The sequence below is a fragment of the Calonectris borealis genome, chromosome 3 (assembly GCF_964195595.1).
Source record: "Calonectris borealis chromosome 3, bCalBor7.hap1.2, whole genome shotgun sequence".
Lineage (NCBI taxonomy): Eukaryota > Metazoa > Chordata > Aves > Procellariiformes > Procellariidae > Calonectris > Calonectris borealis.
Genome location: NC_134314.1, coordinates 19613469 through 19633976, shown reverse-complemented (window position 1 = coordinate 19633976; position 20508 = coordinate 19613469).

Sequence of the window (20508 nt, the reverse complement as noted above, 5' to 3'; positions counted from 1 at the left end):
ACCTTTTCTGTGCTGTTACAGGGCAGGCAGAGAGCAATCTCACTTTCACAGTCCCTTCTCAGTCTGAGGACTCCTATGACAAAGAAAAATGGTGTTCAAGGATCAGACCTTAAAAGCACTGGTAGAGGGCTAACACTGATGAATCATCACTTTCACTTACAGAAAAAAACTTTTACTGCCTGCTTGATTGCCTAGTGATTTTAAAATCTTACAAACATTTTTATTTTAACTTCTAGTAGGAGAGTTTTTAGACACAAAAGTGCTCTGATGATAGTTTTATGGAATGATTTAGATCATTTACTTTCATAAGTAACAAGCTGAGCTTCTGCACTCTGTCTCTGTACTTCTAAACATGGTAGGGGAGATGTGTTAATATGATGGCTGATTGGATAACTACAACTTATCACAGGTCTTGCAAATTTAGAACTGTCTGTAAGTGAACTAAAAACTGTACTACAGAATAATCCCACATGTAATGTTCTGATAATTAAACCCCTCTGACAATTACATCATACATTATCAGGATTAGCCAGATCCATTACTCATCACTGGTGCCTTGGACAAAACAAAGCTGGTACGCTAGGGACTGTCAGCTGAGCAGATGCTCCTATGGAAGAAAGCAGCCAAGTGCTGTTTATGTAATACGAGCACCAGCACGCTGGTGAAAGATATTGCTTCAGCTTGCACAGTGTTCCTAGAGTTTAGAAACTAGGAAAGGCAGAAATCTGAAGGCACCATATTGACTATACCATATTTGAATACCAATTTATTTGCATGTTCTGCTTCACTGCTATAATTATGCTTTGCTGAAACCTTTTTTTATGTATATAAAGCACACAGCTTTGCATTTCTTCTGTTTATAAAAATTAAAGACAATAATTCACAGAACACAGAAGAAAAAAAGGAAGAGTGTTAGTTATTATAAAGGAATACTATGTTAATTGCAGGAGTTTATATTGAAGACTGGAGTTAAAAATAAAATATATAGAGACATTTTTACTAACACTTCAGTGTTGGGGTTTTTTTTGTTGGTAGTGTTGTAGGCTTTTTGTTGTTGTTGGTTTTTTTTGTTGTTTTTTTTTTGTTTTTCTTGTTTAAATGGTAAGATAATTGGAAAATCTAGTAATACCAGGAAAACCATGCCCAGGGAAGTGGTTGAGTCACCATCCCTGGAAGTATTTAAAAGACATGTAGATGAGGCGCTTAGAGACATGGTTTAGGGTGCATGATGGTGTTGGGTTGGACTCGATGATCTTAGAGATCTTTTCCAACCTTAATGATTCTATGATTCTATAATATTATTTCATATTGCTGTTTCTCCATTCTGCAGAAAAAACTTTCCAAAAAGGAGATTTCTGAGGATAGAAACTTATTTCCTCACCCTGCTCCCACTACCAGTTTCCTGTCCATGTAAAGACATGGAAAGCAAAAGTCTGTGTGTAATAAGAATGTCCTGCTTCCATAGTGTTTCACCCAGGCAGAAAATTTCCTAACAGCTTTTCATTTTCTGAAGCAAAATATTTTATCTGAATGCTTGGTGAGGACTGTGGTAAAGCAGATAGGTCTAGGGGACCTGCTCCAGCTAGGGAGTGCTCTTTAGGAACTAATAAAGATTAAGCAGCCACATTTTAGAGATGATGTCTTATTCTGTCCTAGCCTGATGAGGCTATGCAGTTCTCTTCACAGAGTAATTGAGGGCTCCATATGAAAGTGTGTGTGGGGGGGCGATTCCCCCTTTTTTTTTTTTCTTTAAGGCAGTTTTCAGGTAACCATATTGCTTTGGGCTTTAGAGAAATTCCAGAGACGTGTGCAACTGCTAACTAGTTGTTAGTTAGTCTTATACCGAGTTGTGTCAGTCAAGCTAAGGAAATTGGGATTTATCTGTATAAGCATTGGACACTGGGAAATTTAGGATACATTCCCTCTTAAAATCTGGAAGACTTTTGAATAAAGGTGTGTCCAGCCCTACAATGGGTGAATCTTTTCATTCTAATGAACATTTTCGTTTTAAATATTTATTGTTTTGTTTGCTATGGTATTGTGATGACTAGTCATTGCCACTGACATGTACCCTAGGAGTCACACAAAAAAGCAGTACATCTGAGCAGTCTGGCACGTATGCTTCAGTAGATGATATGTGTCAGTTTAAAGCCTCTATGTCCTGTGCCAGAATAGGGTCAGGAAAATCTCAGATGCTGCAGTTCTCAGCCTGATGTCTTTAACATAAAGTCATCTTCATCTATAGGTTAAACTGACAGACTGTGAACTGTATTGGGTGGAGTGCAGCTTCATGCTTAATTTCATACCCACTTCTGTGAGGGTGACAATGACTAGTAGAAAAATGGGGTTAAAAAATGGGCACAATTTTGCCATTAACCATTGTGTTTTGACAACTATAGCTGCATTTACAAAACTTCAAATCTTCTATAATTGAAACATCCAGTCATCCACGGTCTTGCAATTATTATGGAGCTTTCTCCAAGTTTACAGATGAAGTCAGTGTGCTCTTAATGAAGAGGTAAGGGTAAGGGAGGGAGATGGAAAATGATCAAATACTCCTCTCAGTATGGGTAATATTTTGTATTAATGATTGCAGAGTCTTTACTAATTTTATGACAAGATCCAGTATTACACAACAATGTGCTCATGCTGCTTTTCTTTAAACAGTCTATTAACACTAGCTGGAAAAGGAAATTCATTTTGTCACTCCATAATGAGTCATGTTATCTGTTTGGTGTTTTTTTTGTGGATAATTTGGATTATACTAGTTTGAGGTGTGAAATATTCACAGATTCCCAGGATTATAATCATGTATGATCTGATCAAGCATGAGGGCTTGTCGTGAGAGAGTGCTCGTAACCAAAAGTTTATAATTCATCTTTTGTTATTTAGCTTTCTTTCTCTTAGCTAAAGTCACCTGATATTAATTCTTTTCCCATATATGGTGTGCTCTATCTATTTCCATTTTGGGATCTGGATATATGCCTTGGATTCAGTTACATTAGATGTTGCACAAGATCCTACTGTACACCAGCATTGGCCCTACTATCTCACGCTCTTTTTTGTTTTCATAGTGAGAAAACCCAAATGTACAGAGACTGTAAAAGGATCATCTGTTGTGTGTTGCTTTAAGCAAGGCACGCCATCTAAATTTGATATTTACACTTTCAATAGTCACTGGCAAGAGGAAAACCTCTGCAGAGAGTGATTCTGCCACTCTAGGGTAGGTATCCCAAACAGGTAGAACAAGCCACTTACCTGGATGTGGCTCTTTCACTTCACTGACTATAGGTAAGTCTGGATGATGAACTTAAACCAGGCAACTAAGAAAAGTATCACAGTAGAAATCAGGAACACTTCTGAATGGTCAGAGACAGACATACATAATGAGATTTCAGTTAAACCCTGATTTAAAAAGTAAACCAATATTTGAAGCAGGAGAAACTAGTTAGTATTGCAGTGCTGGCTGCAAGTTGATATACTTGAAAACAGGTTATTTCTACATTGCACAGGGCTGAGGAGAAGGAATATCTATGGTAGGCTACCCTGTTGGCTTAACCATGGACATTCAAGAAATTTGCTTTTGAAACTCATGTTATCTTTTGAATCCCATTTTACAGATAAGGAGACTGAGGCATGAAGAAATTCTGGCACTCTGGAATATTTTTATGAGACTGCTCTTAAATTCTAAGACCACTCCTTTGCAGAATTAGGAATGAATATTCACTGAGTGCACAAAGCCAACAAAAGCAGCAGCCTTGCAGCTGAGAAGCTGGCTGCCCCAAGTTCCCTGGCTCGCTCTGGGAAGTGGCACATCACAGTTCCTGTGTGCCAAGGGCAGACTGCAAGCTGAGGGATGTCTAAAGAAGTAACACACTCTTCCCTTGCTTCCCCAGCTTGTTCCATTGCTTCCTCTGTGTTTTCTAGCTTGATAGAAAGCAAGCTTTTTAAAAGGTAAATATAGTTCACGTAGAAGTTAAATTTCCTGGGGCTTCTTTCCATTCAAGCATGACTGCTGTCCTGTGCGTTCACATGCAGCATGAGTTTATAGTCTCATTACTTGGTGCAAGCTATGAATAAAGTACAGCTTAGCCAATAGGTGTGGGAAGAAATGCAGTTTAAACCTTTGCTCTTGCTATGGTGGCATATCCTGAGGAAAAATCAAACATTATGTTTCTGGGAAGAACAAAGACAGAATGCATTCCCCTGGCTGTTTGAGACGATCCCATGCCAATGTGTGGCAGCACGCGGCACTGGCCAGCTGCAAAAAGGGGTCCAGGCACCGGCACGATGCTCCCAGAGAGAGTCTTGCTGCGCTCTGCACCTCACCTCGCTTCCGGCTGTGCTTACGAGACACAGTCAAGCCCAATTAAAAACATGACTGGGGGGTGTTGCCTGAAAGAGCAGGTTAGTGCCTGCAATTAAACTGGTTGCTAATTATGTGGTAGGATTTCTTTTTTTTCCAGTGGTTAATTTGTTTCACAGAATGCAGTCTGTGCGCACACGTGTGAATGCTTCTGCATGTATGCAGAGGAAATACTGCTCTAAAAATCCTTCTATTTCTTTTTTCTCTTTGCCTCTCTTAGTTCTCCATCTGTAAGTTATACTCATTTAACATCTCTATCATAACTCAAATTTGCATCAGCATCACCCACAGAAGTTTTACTTTCTTGCACCAGGGCTGCTTTAGACTCCTGGTGCTCATCTGTGGAGGTCACTGTGGGCCTCACAGTCATTTAGCTGTATGTTAATCTTGAATCCTTCAGCAGACTCTGGACCGTTATGGATAATTTTCTTTTTATTGTTGTTCTTTAATTAAACAGAAAATGATAAATTGTTTATGTCTATTGTGCAGTCTACAAATACTCACTTCCTGGTTCATTACCATTATTATATGACATATGAAAAGAATGGAAAGGAGTAGATTAATGGAGCTGCATGCTGATCACAGTTTTGTTCGGAAATCTCAGACATCTGCAGTCTGACAGCCATTCAGGGACTGCTATCTGGCCTCATCAGATGTCTCTGAGCTGTGACCAAAACCCAGTGGCTTATTTTTTTTAACAACACACTTTTCAAAATTATGCATTAAAGAGATTATTGATTATTGCTGTACGAAATATAATAAATGACAAAACTACTTAATTCCATTAATGTGAAAAAGCTAATAAAATACAGGATGAGATCTTTAGACAAAAGAAAAGCAAAACTGCCTTCCACAAAGCACATCAAGCATTAGTCAGAAGAACTGTAGCTACAGTGCAAAATTCCACTTTCTCTGATATAGGAAGATTGTTGGGAGCAGCAGTGATTGCAGGACATTTATGGCTCTTTGAAGGTGCTTTCTGCAGTCAGAAAACTCTTACCTACCTTTGTATTCTGCTTTTGACTTTTTGCCTTCCACTCTTATCAGGCATGCTCTCAGCCTTTCTTCTGTGGGTGGATGAACTCCTGTTGGTTAGTTTGCTCTCACATGTGTTATTCTATTGAATACTAGGGGTGTAAGTTTCCACCACAGAGGTATTCACATCAATGCAAAGGGAGTATAAAATGTTACTGTTTTGACTTGGTCATATTTGTTTCATCCTTGTGTAAATGAAGAAAGTAGAAAAAGAAGCCCAAAAGTTGCAAAATTAAGATTTTTAACAGGGATTAGCATATATGTGCAGTGATATGTGTTTTTCTAACATGTGGGCAGTGACCTGCTTTTCTTCCCTTCTTTTCCTGTTTTGTAAAAGTATTTCCATCACTAATGTGCCTCTGTTTCTGGGCCTGCCGGTGGCAACTTCAAATGGTCCATTAACTGTGAAGTCAGTTGTCAGTTGTTCTCTCCTGCCTCTAGTTTGGCACACTTCTAAGTGACTTGCTTCATTGATTGCACAGTGATTCTGCACTGTGGAAATGAATCTTGGGGTCACATATCTTGAGGTTAATTCAAACTATATAGTATTTTCTGTCAGAGAAGTTGGCATATTTTTTCAATAGAAGCAGGCTGGTAACATACGCCTGATGATGATCTGCTATAATAGCAAATGTCCAGATTCATGTTTAAACTGAGATGGGCAAAATAAAGGTCAGGATTATGCTGGAGGGAATATGCATTCAAATAGGTCTTTTTGAGCTTAAGGGACCATGATTGTTGGATAGGCATGTGATTTTGTTGTGCAACTTGAAGATATAATATGGTGTGTTTGATTACATTTCGTGGCTGCTTAATGTTTATGGGAAAGGTGAGAATAAAATGCAATTTTGGTTTCTTCCCTTGCCATCTCAGATCTTCTCTATACAGTTCCATGGTGCAGAGTAAGATTGTTTCTTATATTTAAAGTAGCGCATTAGAGCGCATTGCGCCATGCTCTAAAGCTGATAGAGAAATAAAAGCAGTATCTTACTATCAATGGACTCCACAGTGGTTTTCTTCCCTCAGATGATAGTTCCTTGAACTTACTGATTTTGTGCTGCTTTTAAACTTCTTGTCTTTCTCCACATTCTATATGTGCATTTGTATAGGATGTATCTTTCTTCTTTCTTTTCCAAAAATGGTTTGTAATGTTATTGCACACTTTCCCCAATGCAACAGAGAAATGACTGAATTTTTACTGGTGAAAAATGATTCCTGTATACACTTTGATGCTGCAATTCATTATTCTACTGTCAGTTTGGTTTGTTTTTCACTCTAGGCCGCTGTTTTCTTGATTGTTTCAAGCTTGCAAATTACTCTGTTCCCAAGATCTACTGTAAAGTGAACAAAAAGTTAAAGACAAGAGGGACAGAAGTCAGTTCTGGCACAAGAGCTAGGCAGCAAGATTTTCACCCTGGTATGGCTAGCAGGACTTGGTATTGCCTGGGCTGTCTGTAAATCAGGCTGTATTGAGTAATTTTCTGAAAATATTTCAAATTTAAAATAAAATACTGAACTTCAAGTGTTGTGATATTTTCCCAACATGTGTGGGAAAACATATGGAAAACTTTGAAAAGCTGAATGATTTTGTATTTATAGCTTTCATGATAAGTACAGAGGAGATAGGTATTATGGGAAAAAAAAATTCACATTAAAACAAACAAACAAACAAGAATACTTTTCCCCTACCAGTTATTTTTGTTTCACTTCCAAATGCTTGTACAAGTCAATCTCTTCCACTTGTAATTAGATATTTTAAATATTATGTATTAAATATTATGTATGATTATATATTTTATATACAACAACGGTGGCAGCCTGTTTAGACAGGTTTTTTTTTCTCCTCATGTTCAGCGCTCTTTAGGAAAATGTGCTCTAATTGAGTTGGAAAAAAATCTCTTTCCCACTGGTGACAACAAAATTTTGGAAGCTGTCAAATAGCTAAGAAGAGAAAATTCATCTATGAAAGCAGCTTTGCTCAAAAGATTGTTTTAGTCCTAGCCCATGGTCTTCCCTGTTCCTCCTACTCCTTCCTCCTGTCTCAAAGACTTACTTTAAAATCAATAAATAAGCACCATTGTAAGTCTTCATTTGAAAAACATTTCATGGAATACGAGAATGCATATTTATTTAACAAAAGTCAGCAGTACACTTCAGGTTATTTTGTTCCTGCATACAACTTTTTTCATTAGCAGGGACATTCAGATCACAAAGGTGTCACTGCACAGTGTTATGCACAATTGATTACATTTATCTGCTGTCTGTTGAAAGTTAATACAGTTCATCTAACTGTAAGCATTGCTCAATGATGTACAGACAGAATCACCATAGTTTCAAAAAAATCCACTCCTAATGAAGTAAATGATCTTGCTGTGTTCTTTTGCTCTGAATTTTTGTCTGCTTTAGAAAGGTTATTATGACCCATGATATTGATGGGTAACTTACTGAGGCACAGAGAATGTCTCACCCAAAGGTGCTACTCTAAATGGTTTCATCCTTAGGTACTTTTCCATTTTAATTTCAAGTAAAAATTGCTATATAGTTAATCCAGGACTTTCAACTATTATCTTATTAATGGTGGGGAGAGAGTGCCAGAAATAAGGACTTCTACTCTTTAGCTCAGGTTGTGTTTTAAACCTTGTCCGACATATGTAGTATAGTTTAAAGGAAGACATGGCTATTTCTATGGGTTCTATAATTAAAAACTTAAGAATACACATATACTCAAAAAACCTCTCTCCTAGTTATTACTATTTAATATGAACGTAAATTTCACTTTCTAGGTGCTTAAAAGCTGGAATTATAAAGCCCAGTCCCTGCTGAAGATAGATGTACCTGGAAAACAGTGGTCCTGTAGGGTATAAGGATGGCTTTATCTTTTTTTGTGAAGGTGAGTTTGCACCCTTTTTGTTCCCCATGGTCCCTTATTTTATTCAAACTTATGTATCTTGCTCCTGGAGTCAGTATTCTCCTTGTGGGAATATACTGAAAATGTTAAATGTAATCCTGATTTTTTTTTTTTTTTAGCATGACACTTAAACCAATATTTTTCTCCAGAGTTTTGAAAAAGCCCTTTTTTTTTCTTTTTCTTCCCCAAACAATTTGGTTATTTCACTGTGCTATTATTCTATCCATAATTTGTTTCTCCTTCTCTAAAACTGAACCATCAACTAAGAAGGAAACAATCTCAAACTTCTGCAGGGAACATATAATGCAAATGACCAGTTTGTCTGTCATTCTCATGTTAAAATAATCTTATCACATTTGGTTTTGCTAAAGCAGCAAAATTGTAGAATATGAGTTCATCATACAATACGTGTTGTGTGAAGCTATCCATACTCTAAATTTTCTGAGCAATAATATAATTGAATTTAGTTATGATTAGATAGACTCAAGAAAACAGTACTATCAGTGAAGTAGATAGATAGTGCTGTCTGCATCTTCATGAATTTTCAGAATATGACATCAGAAGGATTTATTCTTATCTGACATCATAGATCTGGTGCTGATATCTAGTTTTTCTACATATACAACTTACTTTTTATAGGTGTGTTGCTAGGTTATGATAATATATGCAAAATTACTTCTAACTAGTTAGGTACCAAGAAGTAGTGTTCATATATGATGACTGTAGGATCAGATTCTGATCTCCCTTATACTTGCTGGCATATTAAACTTAACGAGGATTACTAGGTATAACTGAGGATAAAATGTCTTGTGCTTTTTAAAATTTTTTTTTTGACACTTTCAAACACTGGCTAAGCTATTTGTTAAATTTAAGTAAGCTTATTAGTGTGAGGCGATATGCAATGTACTGTAGATGAGGATTGGGGGAAGATGCAAAGGAATAAATGGCCATTTTTTCAACACATGACCTGGCATGTGCAGGTGAAAGGATTGGGAATGGGAGGGGCTCTTCTAGCAAATTTTTGTTTCAAACCTGGTTTAAAGCTGTTTCATACACAAAGATTAATATGTAGGTCCGTTCTGATCACCTAGTATGACATCCTCTATAATAAAGAATCCATGAATTAATTTCTCTTTCATCTGAAGACTGTCTTTCAAAAACTAGCCAAACATGTCTAGCTTCAAATTCTGCCTATTAATCTCATTGTGAGTTGGTTTTATAGATTTAGGAGATTTCTTTTTAAACTTCTGCTCTACATGGGTAACAGAAATTTAACAAGGTATATGGAATGTGATCAAGTAATGCTTTGTCCTTCAGTTCGTTAAGTCAGACTGATCATCTTTTGACTTCTGCAGTAGAACGTTTCCATTTTTTGTATGTCCTTGAAACTTTCCTGTGAGGCCTTTGCAATCTATAACATCTCTGAAGTGTGCTCAGACGAAAAGGAGTTAGCATTCCAATGTTAACTGCTGCCAAATGCAGATGCAATCTGACCTCCCTGCTGCTGCTTCACCTTCTGTAATTATACACCCAAGGATCACCTTTTTGACCCTACCATTGCAATTGCCTCTACCATCAGCAATTCCTTTTTGAAGGCCGCATCTAAGCTTACCTGCAAGAGAACACCAGGAGACACCCCAGATCCTGCTTGCTCCTTGGATAACGAGATCATGTGCTTAGATTTCACCTACATGGAGACAGGGATGTGGGACATGGCTGGTGCATATCCAGATAGAATGCTAATGGGAAGTCAGGATGCGGCAGGGGCCAGCACCTGTATCTGGGAATTCAGAAACACTCCTGGACGTTAGATGCCAGATATAATCAAAGAAATTTCTTCCTGGGATTACCTCTTACATTGTTTGATTCCGAGTATATTTCCTGAACTGCTTACCACTTCTTAAACAAAATCTGGGTTTTGTCCTCTGCATTATTTACTTTTATGCTGTGTTACGTTTTATCAACAGTGAATTTGTGTTTTAGTTCAGATAACTTCTAAAATTTCTCTTAAATGTAAAAATACAAATTAAAACCCCCATATATTTAGTAGGAATTATGTAACATGCCTTGAAATGTAACAGAGAGTAAGTTTTTAATCCTGGGTTTTTTTGGTTTGTCATGTCCGTTTTATATTCCTTTGATTTAATCAGAATGTCCTGCATTACCAAGTCAGATGCTGGCAGAAGCAGCAATACTCGTGATTCATTAACTAAACTTTTAACCTTTTAGACAAAAATAGCAAGTTAGTTTGACAAGAGTTGCTTTTATAAACTTTTGTTGATGGGCATTAATTGCCTTCCATATCTTTAATTTTTTATTAACCAAGTCCCATATTATTCATTACATTATTTTGCCTGCTTATTTCAGTCTGACAGACCTATAATTTCTTAGGCTATACCACTTAAGTAGTGGCATGCTTTTTCTTCCCCAGGTCTTTCGGAGGTTTCATGGTGTCCCAAATGGTGCTAAAAATGAACAGTGATGGTCCAGATAACTCCTTTCTATGATACTTCTTTAAAAGTTCTTTTACACAAGTTTTCCAGACCTGCTGATCCTACACATGTTTTTTAAACTACAGTTCCATGTTTCCTTACTAATGGCTGAAATAATCACCATTCGGATCTCATCAAGCTTTTCCCAAGGGCACAAGAAATTTATTTACTGAACACTTCTGCTCTTCCTAAGGTCTTACCATTATTAATGAGAATTCTACCAGCTCTAATAATGAACTAATGCCACTGTTGGAATTTTTTTGTTTCTAAAAAGTCCCCTCCATTCTCTTGCTCTTATCTCTGTTGACTATAGATTTTTCCAGGAGTTATTTTTATTCTCTCACCCATTTTCTACAAATCCAGTTTTCTGATTTTTTTTTTCTGATTTGAATTTACTACTAGTATTTTTCTTTTTTCCATTTTGTTAAATTTTAAAGCTATTGGTAATCCCCTTGAAAATAAGTTATTTTATTATTTTTTTAAGTTGTCCTTTTTCTGCTGAGCATTCAATAAAATTCCAGTTATCACTCATGTATTTCTGATTATTTTCTATCCTCTCTGATGATGTTGCACATATTTATTTTATCCTCAGCAGCAAATTTAAATATTATTGATAAGGACTTTGGTGTTTTGATGTGATTATGGCAGGAATACTGTACTGAAGATATTATTGCTCTTTAGTTTTGTGATCAGCTATTATCTAAGTCAGGGCAGCTAAGAGAGTGTTCTTCCATGGCTTGTTTAGGAAGTCATCAAAATTGTCTCTGGTGTGTCTAGAAACAATAGCTAAATATAAGTCCAGCATGTGCCATCCCAATGTGCTGTGTGCTCCTGGGATCTTATTCAGAACCGACACAGCACTCATACGCTCAGAGCTGACATGACTCTGCATAGCATCATACTCTGCTGCATGAATCGACTCTAAGATACCCAATGTTAAGGAGTGTGCCATCCATATGGCTTCATTTCTGACAGAAATATATGTCTCAACCGAAAAACACGAAAATATCTTTCAGATAATCATGTCTATTTCCTAGGGTGCCCTCATTCCTATGTACAATACAGTTTTTCAAGCTAGGAAATGGCTGAGTGTTTGACTAATACGCCATAAATGTAATGAAAATAAATCTTTTTCAAATGTTTGGTCAACAGTTACAGACAGAATGCCCATAGGCTCAAGGAACAGCAGAAGGAGTCCGTGATGCTCATTGTTAGACAGTGTAGTAAGTGCGGATTTCAGATTCACAAATGATTCATGTTTGGTGATGAGACCTTTTATAGTAATCACTAGGCTATTACTTGACAGTTGTTGGGATGACATCTTAAAACGCAGTCCCGTCGTATGAACATTGCCTTAGACGAGTAAGGTCACCACAGAGGCACTGGGAATGTGATGGAGGACTGGTCCAGCATAAGATCAGAAAGCAGCTTTAATCAAACAAGTTCTTTTCTTCAAAAAAAGGAAGAAATCTTATGCCTTGTACTTGGTAGGCCAACATGCGTTTATCAAGTAGTACCTTCTTGCCTTAAAAAAAATTCTTGTGAATTTTTTTATGCTATGAATGAGGGCTCCATCCTGCTCAATATCTTGTCTTCAGCAAGTGATGGGGCAATTTCCTGAGGAAAGTCCAGTAAAACTTACAGAAGCTGCAAGGCTTTCTTATGTAATCTGCCAGGCTACCAGCTGAGGGAAGAAATACTGTTTCTAGTACTATTCTAAGGCTTTACCACCAAGACAGGGACAGAGGGGTTTTTTGAACCAAAGTTAAGTGTGACCTCCTCTTCCTACTCCTCCCACAAAAAAACCAAACCTAGACTCTGTTTAAATTCTGTGTTCATTTTTAATTTATGAAGTAACTTAACTCTAATGTGTGTAGAGATTGACAGGTAACAAACTCAGTCCATTTAACATTAAGTTACTTGATGGACCACCATATGGAGGGAGCTAAGGGGAACTGGGCTTGAAACAAACAGAAAGGAAGTGGTTCCTCCTGCAATGGACAACAGACCTGGGAGGCTCATCACCAAAGAGCCCTGGGGGTGTGAGAAACTTGCATGGGATCAAAAAAATCCCCTAAGATGAAAACAGATGTTGGGAGAGTATTGGGGAGGTGGTGAATTAGCACATATGCTTGTTCTGATTTTATTCTTCTGTGGTTATTCAGTAATGCTATTGTTTGAGACAGGACATCAGGGAGATGGACCCTTTGTCAGTGGACCCTTAAGACAGTGCAGCTCTCTTAAATTATGTCTTAGAGGTCATAGAGACAACAATCAGTATCTTTGTTTCATGTTATCACCAGTGTCTGATCTCTGTCGTGAGAACTCGTGGCCAAAACCTCTGACTAAATTAATTTAGCCTTGATCACACACATGTTTGTTAAAAGAATCCATTTTAAGTATTTGGGAGCTCTCCAGAAAATGCAAATGGATTATACAGTGAACACAGAAGAGGTGCTCTTCTCCATGTGCTCCATCCTTGGGGAGTGGTGCAGTAATTCTGTGTGCCCAAAGGAAAACAAAGTTCCATTTCCATTTACCTTCTGTTCAATATATCTGTGTTTGTGTGGGTATAGGATGTGGACTTGGGCGGGTGCAGATGCATACAGCACTTTTCAAAATGAGATATTTTGCCCAGGCTTAAGACTGTAATATGTCTTCTGACAGTGAGTTATAAATTACTCTGCAATGTCACAGATTTCAAATGAACAACCTGTGGAGTAAGAGGCTACTCATCATCATGTAGAGTAGTACAGTTGAGCTGAATAGCAATCCCATGTTAATGAGTAGGGATTCTGTGAGAATCGTGGTATTGGCATTATGAACAAAAAGCTGTTCACGTCTGAGACAATAGTTTATTTTTCAGTCTTCCTTTCCCCTCTTTGGACTAAAATAGGCAGGTAGGTTTTTTTGTTACTACCAACCAGAGAAATAGCTTACCTGGAAGATTTTCCTTTTGGAAGTTCTGCCCTGCTGAAACATATTTCCTTGCCTTGTCAAACAGTGTATCTCAAATGAGACCCCATCTCCCATAACAAAACCACCATGTATTGCAGTTGAAATTGGTCTAGATTGATACCTAGAAGTGGGATGCCAGCAATGACCCACTTGACCAGACTGATCTGCCTTCTCAAAAACTGTCAAAGGATATGGAGTTGTTCAAAGAGAAGTCTTTAAGAAATAGCAAACCTCTTCTTTTTTTCACATTTTGCACTCCCTTTCTTAAATGTTCCTTGTCTAACTGATGACAGAAGGACCATAATGGATACTGTTATTAAAAGCTTTCCCTTCTTAAAAGGAAAAGAAAGAAAAGAAAGCAAGATATTATCTACGAAAACTGCAATAATTTAAATTGGGCCTTCTGAACTGTCCAAAAGATCTGAATTAACTTCATTATTCCTGGTGTTCAGCACCTATGACTAACATCTCAAGGAATACTAATTTTGATAACTCTTTTCCAAAAATAATCACTTGATGTTTTACCATAGTGAATTGGAACATCTCTATATGGGAGAAAAACGAAAACATTCAAGTGAGCTTACTGAATTCTTCTGTTCAGTGCTGCTGTATGGATTGGAGATTTGTGATATGCTTGTGCACAAATAAAACACATTCATATGAATGGACACATGCATGTGCATTTCTTTGCATGCATGTGTGTATATACATATACATGCATACCTCAGGAGTTATTGCCATGCTTCATAACTTTGCAGTCTCACTTTGAAAGTTCAGATTGAATGGTAATGTACTGATCCAGGGCTAATGTGAAGGGATTAATACCTTTCCTGATTTTTGACAGGGAGAAGGAAAATCTATATTCATAATAAGCTAAACCATATGTTTTACTGAAAGTGACATATGCAGAATGGTTTTATAAAAATGAGGCTGCCATTCTTTTCTGATGAAGTTCACTATCATATGGCATCAAATTAATCTTTTATAGATTAGTATTTGTGGTGTTGGCTCATAATGGTTTGTGGTTGTTTTCTTACAACGAAGTAAACTCCTGTGAAACACAGAACTGGCCATGAGCGTTACAACCACAGCAGCTAAAATAAATTCTGCTACCTGTTTGGGGCTGATAGTGTCACCCCAGGGTGATTCTCTGGGGTCAATTAGACTGTGTTGGCAGCTATTCCTTCACTGCCATGTGTCTGCTGCCAGTTAGCACTGATTGAACTGGTGGCATCTAAAGGAAGCCTGTCAATGTGACTCCAGAAACTCAGGTCCCCAATGGGAAACCTCTCTGTAAGGAAAGCAGAGAATTCTATTAAGGACACATTGTCATTTCTGCATCCCTCTTTGAAGTTTTATGGAATACTTGGACCACTGGGAGGGATTAAGTATCCGTTGTCAAAGACCAGTAAGCTCTTCCCGCAGAAAGACTTGAAGAACATATCACCTCTGAAAATCAGACCATTGATATTTGTTTCCTTAATATTGGGATTAGAGGTCTAAATTTAAATATTCCTGTTCGGCAGTTCCCATAGCAATCTCTATTGCCCTCTCCTTCCATAGGGCCAGTATGCTCTCACCTCTTGTGACAATCCTCATTGGGCTAGTGTCCTCGATAGGATGATGGGACCTGAACTCCACTGACTCCACAGAACCATACAAAACTAGTTATATCAAGACCAGTAAGGTAGTTTATAAAGTATGCTTAACTTTATCAACTATATTATTGTAATGCAGAGATTTCAACTTTTCTGTTAAATCATCTCCCTTGTGCAGAGATGGAGGCTGTTCCTTATGGAGGGAAGAGCAGGAGGGAGGGAAGCAGTGACTCCAGGCTCTAGGGGTCTTGCAGGTTTTGGGATGGCATTTGTCACAAGGCTAAGTGGCATCCTTGCCTCCTGGTTTTGTGCAGGGCACAGATTTTTCCTTCCTGCTTCTAAGACCAGTTGAGTTCAAAACACAGACAGAGCTCATCATGAAAATATGTTAATTTACCCCTGTGTAAGAGGTAGCTCCTACCCCTGTAAAAGCTCAAGGCTTCCTACCCCTGTTGAAGTGGGTGTACTCTTAGTCTGAAAACCTCTGTTTTAAAGGAAGGAGAAGCTAATGCACTTGCTGTCAGGATGCCATGTTCTTCCACACCCTCCATGCTGTATTTAAGGGTTAACTGAAATCTATGGTCTGACTGATATTTACAAAGATCAAGAATGGCTTTCTTAATACTCTTTCTCCCCTAGGCACTAGGGTGATAATTCTCCTGTCCAGTCACTGTCCAAACTGGTCTTCTGGTTTTTTTCCTAAACATTGCAGTTGAAGACCAAAAAGATTGAAGGGATATATTTTCTTTTGTTATCTCAAAATTGTTATTCTTTTAGCTAAAAAGCTACAATGAAATTTGAAATATTTGTTGCAACAGTTATCAGTACATTAAAAAAATCTTTACACAAACATCTTGGTTTTTCTGGATTAAAAACAAACGTTAAGAAATAAAAAGAAATAACATGTTTGTCCAAGAAAATTGGTAGAGAGTTTTGTCTTTTTAATAGTGATTCAGAAGATTTCTTTTAGCCCTTTCCAAAACTAAATTTTTAATGCATTTAAATCCCTCCTTAGTAATCCTTCCCACAATACTTACAAAATTTTTAAAACTGATAATCCAAAGAGTTTTGGAAACCTAATGTAAGTTGCTCAAAGGACAGAATAACAACATTAACCATATAAATCATGCTAGGACTAAATGGTCTTTTTATTCAGAAGAAACTTCCTTGTATATTATCCTTAACTGTACTAACAACCAATATGCTTATCTGACTTAATTTATAGTGTTATGATCTTTGTCATGTTGTATATCCACCATCCACTGCATCCTTCTCATTTCTTTCAATTTATCGTTTCAGTCTCTAGGTTGGCATCCTGTCTCATCAGTACTGACTTCTTCCTGGCTGCATGAGCGATTCCCTTGCACGTGGTACCTTTGCCTACAAAGTTATCGTCCTGTAGTAAGTGTGTTGTAATCAGGCCCCAAAGTTCAACAGCTACGTTTGAGGTCAGATTGGGCACATGGGGAAGACATCAGAAAAAGACAAGTGCTCCCAGATTTAGGGTCAAGTTGTTGTCTTGCCCTTCAGCCAATGGCTGTATCCATGTTAATAAACTAAATAGGACCAGAGAAAGTATGGGTTTGAGCCTGTCTGATGTCTGTGCTTGTACATACTGCTTGATTATCAACATGCTCACTGGCAGGTTTTTGACCCATGCCAGCTGGCATTTTCCTAGGGCATGGTCAGACCTGACATAAGGACACTACTCCCGGGAGGCAATCTGGACAAGGTCTCCTTTCTTTGGAAGGTGGAGGAAAAGAGCATTTCCCATGCCACTTTTACCTCAGGGTTTGGCCCCCCTCCGCTTTATTTGTTAGTGTAGGTGACCCAGAATGCATCCAGAAAAGTGTAATCATTCTGCACACCCCTCTATCCTACATTGTCCAACAAAGACAGCAGCAGAAGAAGTAATTTTCTGCTAGGATGAACAGGAGAGGAAATAATTTGCTACTCAGGCTATCAGCCCTCTCTGGAGCAAAAGTGTAGAGGAATATGCTTGAGGCCTCCTCCTGAGGTAAAACAAAACATGCTGGGTATACACAAAGCTCATGTTACAACTATCTGTCTTCTTGCTTTATGTGGTTTTGGGTTTTGGGGTATTTTTTGTTGTTGTTGTTTCATTTTCTTTTGTTTTTCTTAAGATGAAATAATTGCGTCCAATTAACCCATTTGTGCAACATGAAAATATGAAAGTCAAATATTTAAGTACAAGCTGGGAAGTTTCTTAATTATTGTGCACATATTATACCCATGTGACAATTTTTGTTGTAAAGCCATTTATATCATATTTTAATTAAATGCTCCTTCTAAAGGTATTTAACAAAATATGCATACATGCCTACTCTTGGGATTACTTTTATTTCCTTAAGCATGTCATTGAGGTAATTTATAAGAAAATTCAATGTTTGGGTTCTTTTTATTCCCTTTGTAATCCTGGTTTTGATAATCATTACTAAAGTACTGTTCAGCTTAATGGCTTTGCAGTAAAAAATAACAATGCAGTGGAGAGAAAAAGAGATTTATTGGAACCACAATACAAATAAAAAGATTATTGCCAAGTTTGGTGTTTTTCTAAAAGCTATGTCTATACTAGTAAATAAAATGGACCAGAGACTATTCTCTGTCCCTGAGGACAAATGATAAGGCACAACCCACTTTTACACAGCTAAACTCTCTTAACTCTCAAAACAAGGTAACTACATCCAAACTGCCTATTGGGAGCAATCCTTAGAGCACACCATCCCCAAATCATGCTCCAGGACTGTTTGGGATGGTGTTAATTGGTTTACACGCCAAAGTCTGCCAGGAACTGTGCTAACAGGGTGGATGCTTCTGTGTCATTGCACAGACTCTGTTGCTTATTAGTATAGTCACGGCCTTATTTCTACAGAAAACTGATCTCACAGCGTATCAGTGATCAAGGGCTGTGGTAATTGCGCATGGCACTTGTTCAAGTTCCAGCTCACTACTAGGACTTTTAATTCAGAATAAAAAATTGATGGATTTGAACACTGATATTCAAAATAAAACACTTCCTTGGTTTATAGCATCTCTTTGGACAAAGGAGTGAATTCATGTCATGTAGCTGAAAGATGAGTTGCTGTCAAAAGATTGCTAGAAACAATGAATAAAGAGAAATTGAAACCCACCTAGCTCTAGCCTTACCAGAAACACCTTTATTTTTAATATTATAAACACTCTTAAGGGACTCTGTAAAATCTAAGTCAGGACTCTAAATGCAGCTTGGCTTTCATTGCACTTTAACCTTTAAACAAGAAGAGAGCAGTGAAAGAGGCAAATGAATCTGCTTGGAGCTCGTGTGGAGGCAAATGGTCCTGACACGGGTTTGCTGAGAGCTATCTAAGGTGTTTCTGCACTGTGGTGAACTGTGTCGTACAGATGCACCCTGTGCAAGACATAAATCATTCCCTGCTCACCCACCACTTCAGGAAAGAAGCAACTTTCACATTGGTAGTATCAGCATTCATGCTGTCTTGCAGGCTGAACCATGGCACGCTGGCCAAGTGTCAGGGGATGAAGGTCGGGCAATGCCCTATCTCTCACACCACTCAGGTAAGCAGGGTTCCAGGCACCGAGAGCTGTGCAACGCATGTCCCATTCGAGAGAACAAGGCAGTTTATAGGGAAGACCATTGCCTGCAATTCAGCAAAGTGCTTGAGCACATGCTCAGTGTTCAGCATGTTTGCATCTGACTGTATGAAACAGAATTTCAGTGGTTTCCTGGACTGGGCTCTGAATGTGCAAAGAGTAAAAAAAATCTCCTGAGAAGGAGAGATAAAGGCACCAGGGTAATAGAAAGAAGACAATTATGCCAGTTTTTATTTTAAAACACTGAGCTATAAATGTGAACAAGAGCAAAATGGAAAAGCAATTCAAAACACTGAAGGAAGCAGGCAGCCAAAACATTTGAAAATGTAGCTTCCTTGGTACTCATTGACTAGAATGGTTTGTGTTTGTAGCTTGCTCTGAATTTTGTTTGACTTGAACATGATTTTGCTTTTGCAGATAAAAGTAGCCAAGGCTTAATGGATATAGTACTTTTTTTTTACTGTCTTCTGTTAGAAAAAAAATATATAGCAGTTTAATTTTTTTAGAAATTAGGAAGGACAAATTGGTCTGTCTCTACAGTAAATCTGATGGACTGAGTGACTCTTCTTTCTTTTTTTTTTTTCAGAAAAAATTAGCCTTACGGTCCTATGACACGGGTGAAAAGAAGCAGTGTGCACATGTCTGGTCAGTACCTTTTTTACTTAAACTGGCTATGGGTCTATTCAGATATTTTTCAGAGAGCTACTCCAGTAGAAAATCTTCAGAGTCTTTCCACAGAGAGTCAGTGGTTATGGAAGGAATGACAGCCGCAAAGCCTGCAGCTAGCAAAGACTATGCTGGCTTCAATGCTGTGATACAGCCCTGTTTGATGCCTCTTATAGCTATTTCTAGGACAGGTTGAGTAGTTCCAGCTTCCCCAGTACTGGAGAAGTCATTTTACCCACAGCAATTCTTCATAGCTAGAGATGGCATTTCATCTGAGGAGCACAACAAAAAGGACAAAGTATTTGGTCACACATTGAAATGAGTGAAATTCCAACTGGATGTATACAAAAAGGGAGCAGGATGATCACAGAGGCAGTACAGTCTCCCTTCAAGATTTTTCAAACTTGACAGGACCACACTCTCATCATTTAACTTTGAAGTTGGCCTGTTCTGAGCAGGAGGCTGGACTTCTAGAGATCCCTTCAAACCTAAATTATACCATGATTCTAATTTTAATATATTATAGCAACTTAGCAAAGGGAGATAAAAAATAAATAATTAAGCAGAAATAAACTATCCTTTTCAAATCTGCTTTATTTCTGGTAAATACTATCTGCATTTCGTTTAGAAACAAAAAAATCCTGGTCTTAATAATTCAATGTCTTTATAATTTCTATAAGTCATCCAGATATAGACATAGATAGAAGAAACAATCTTCAATTAGCATTTTACTGGCTCCAGAATCTATTTAATATTGTCTGTGGGAAGATACACACCAACACTGTTTTTTAAATTATGTATGTTAAGAGGTAAATTACACCCAAAATGTTGGAAAATTATGCTGGACCTCAGAGAGATCCAGTAGTTTTGATA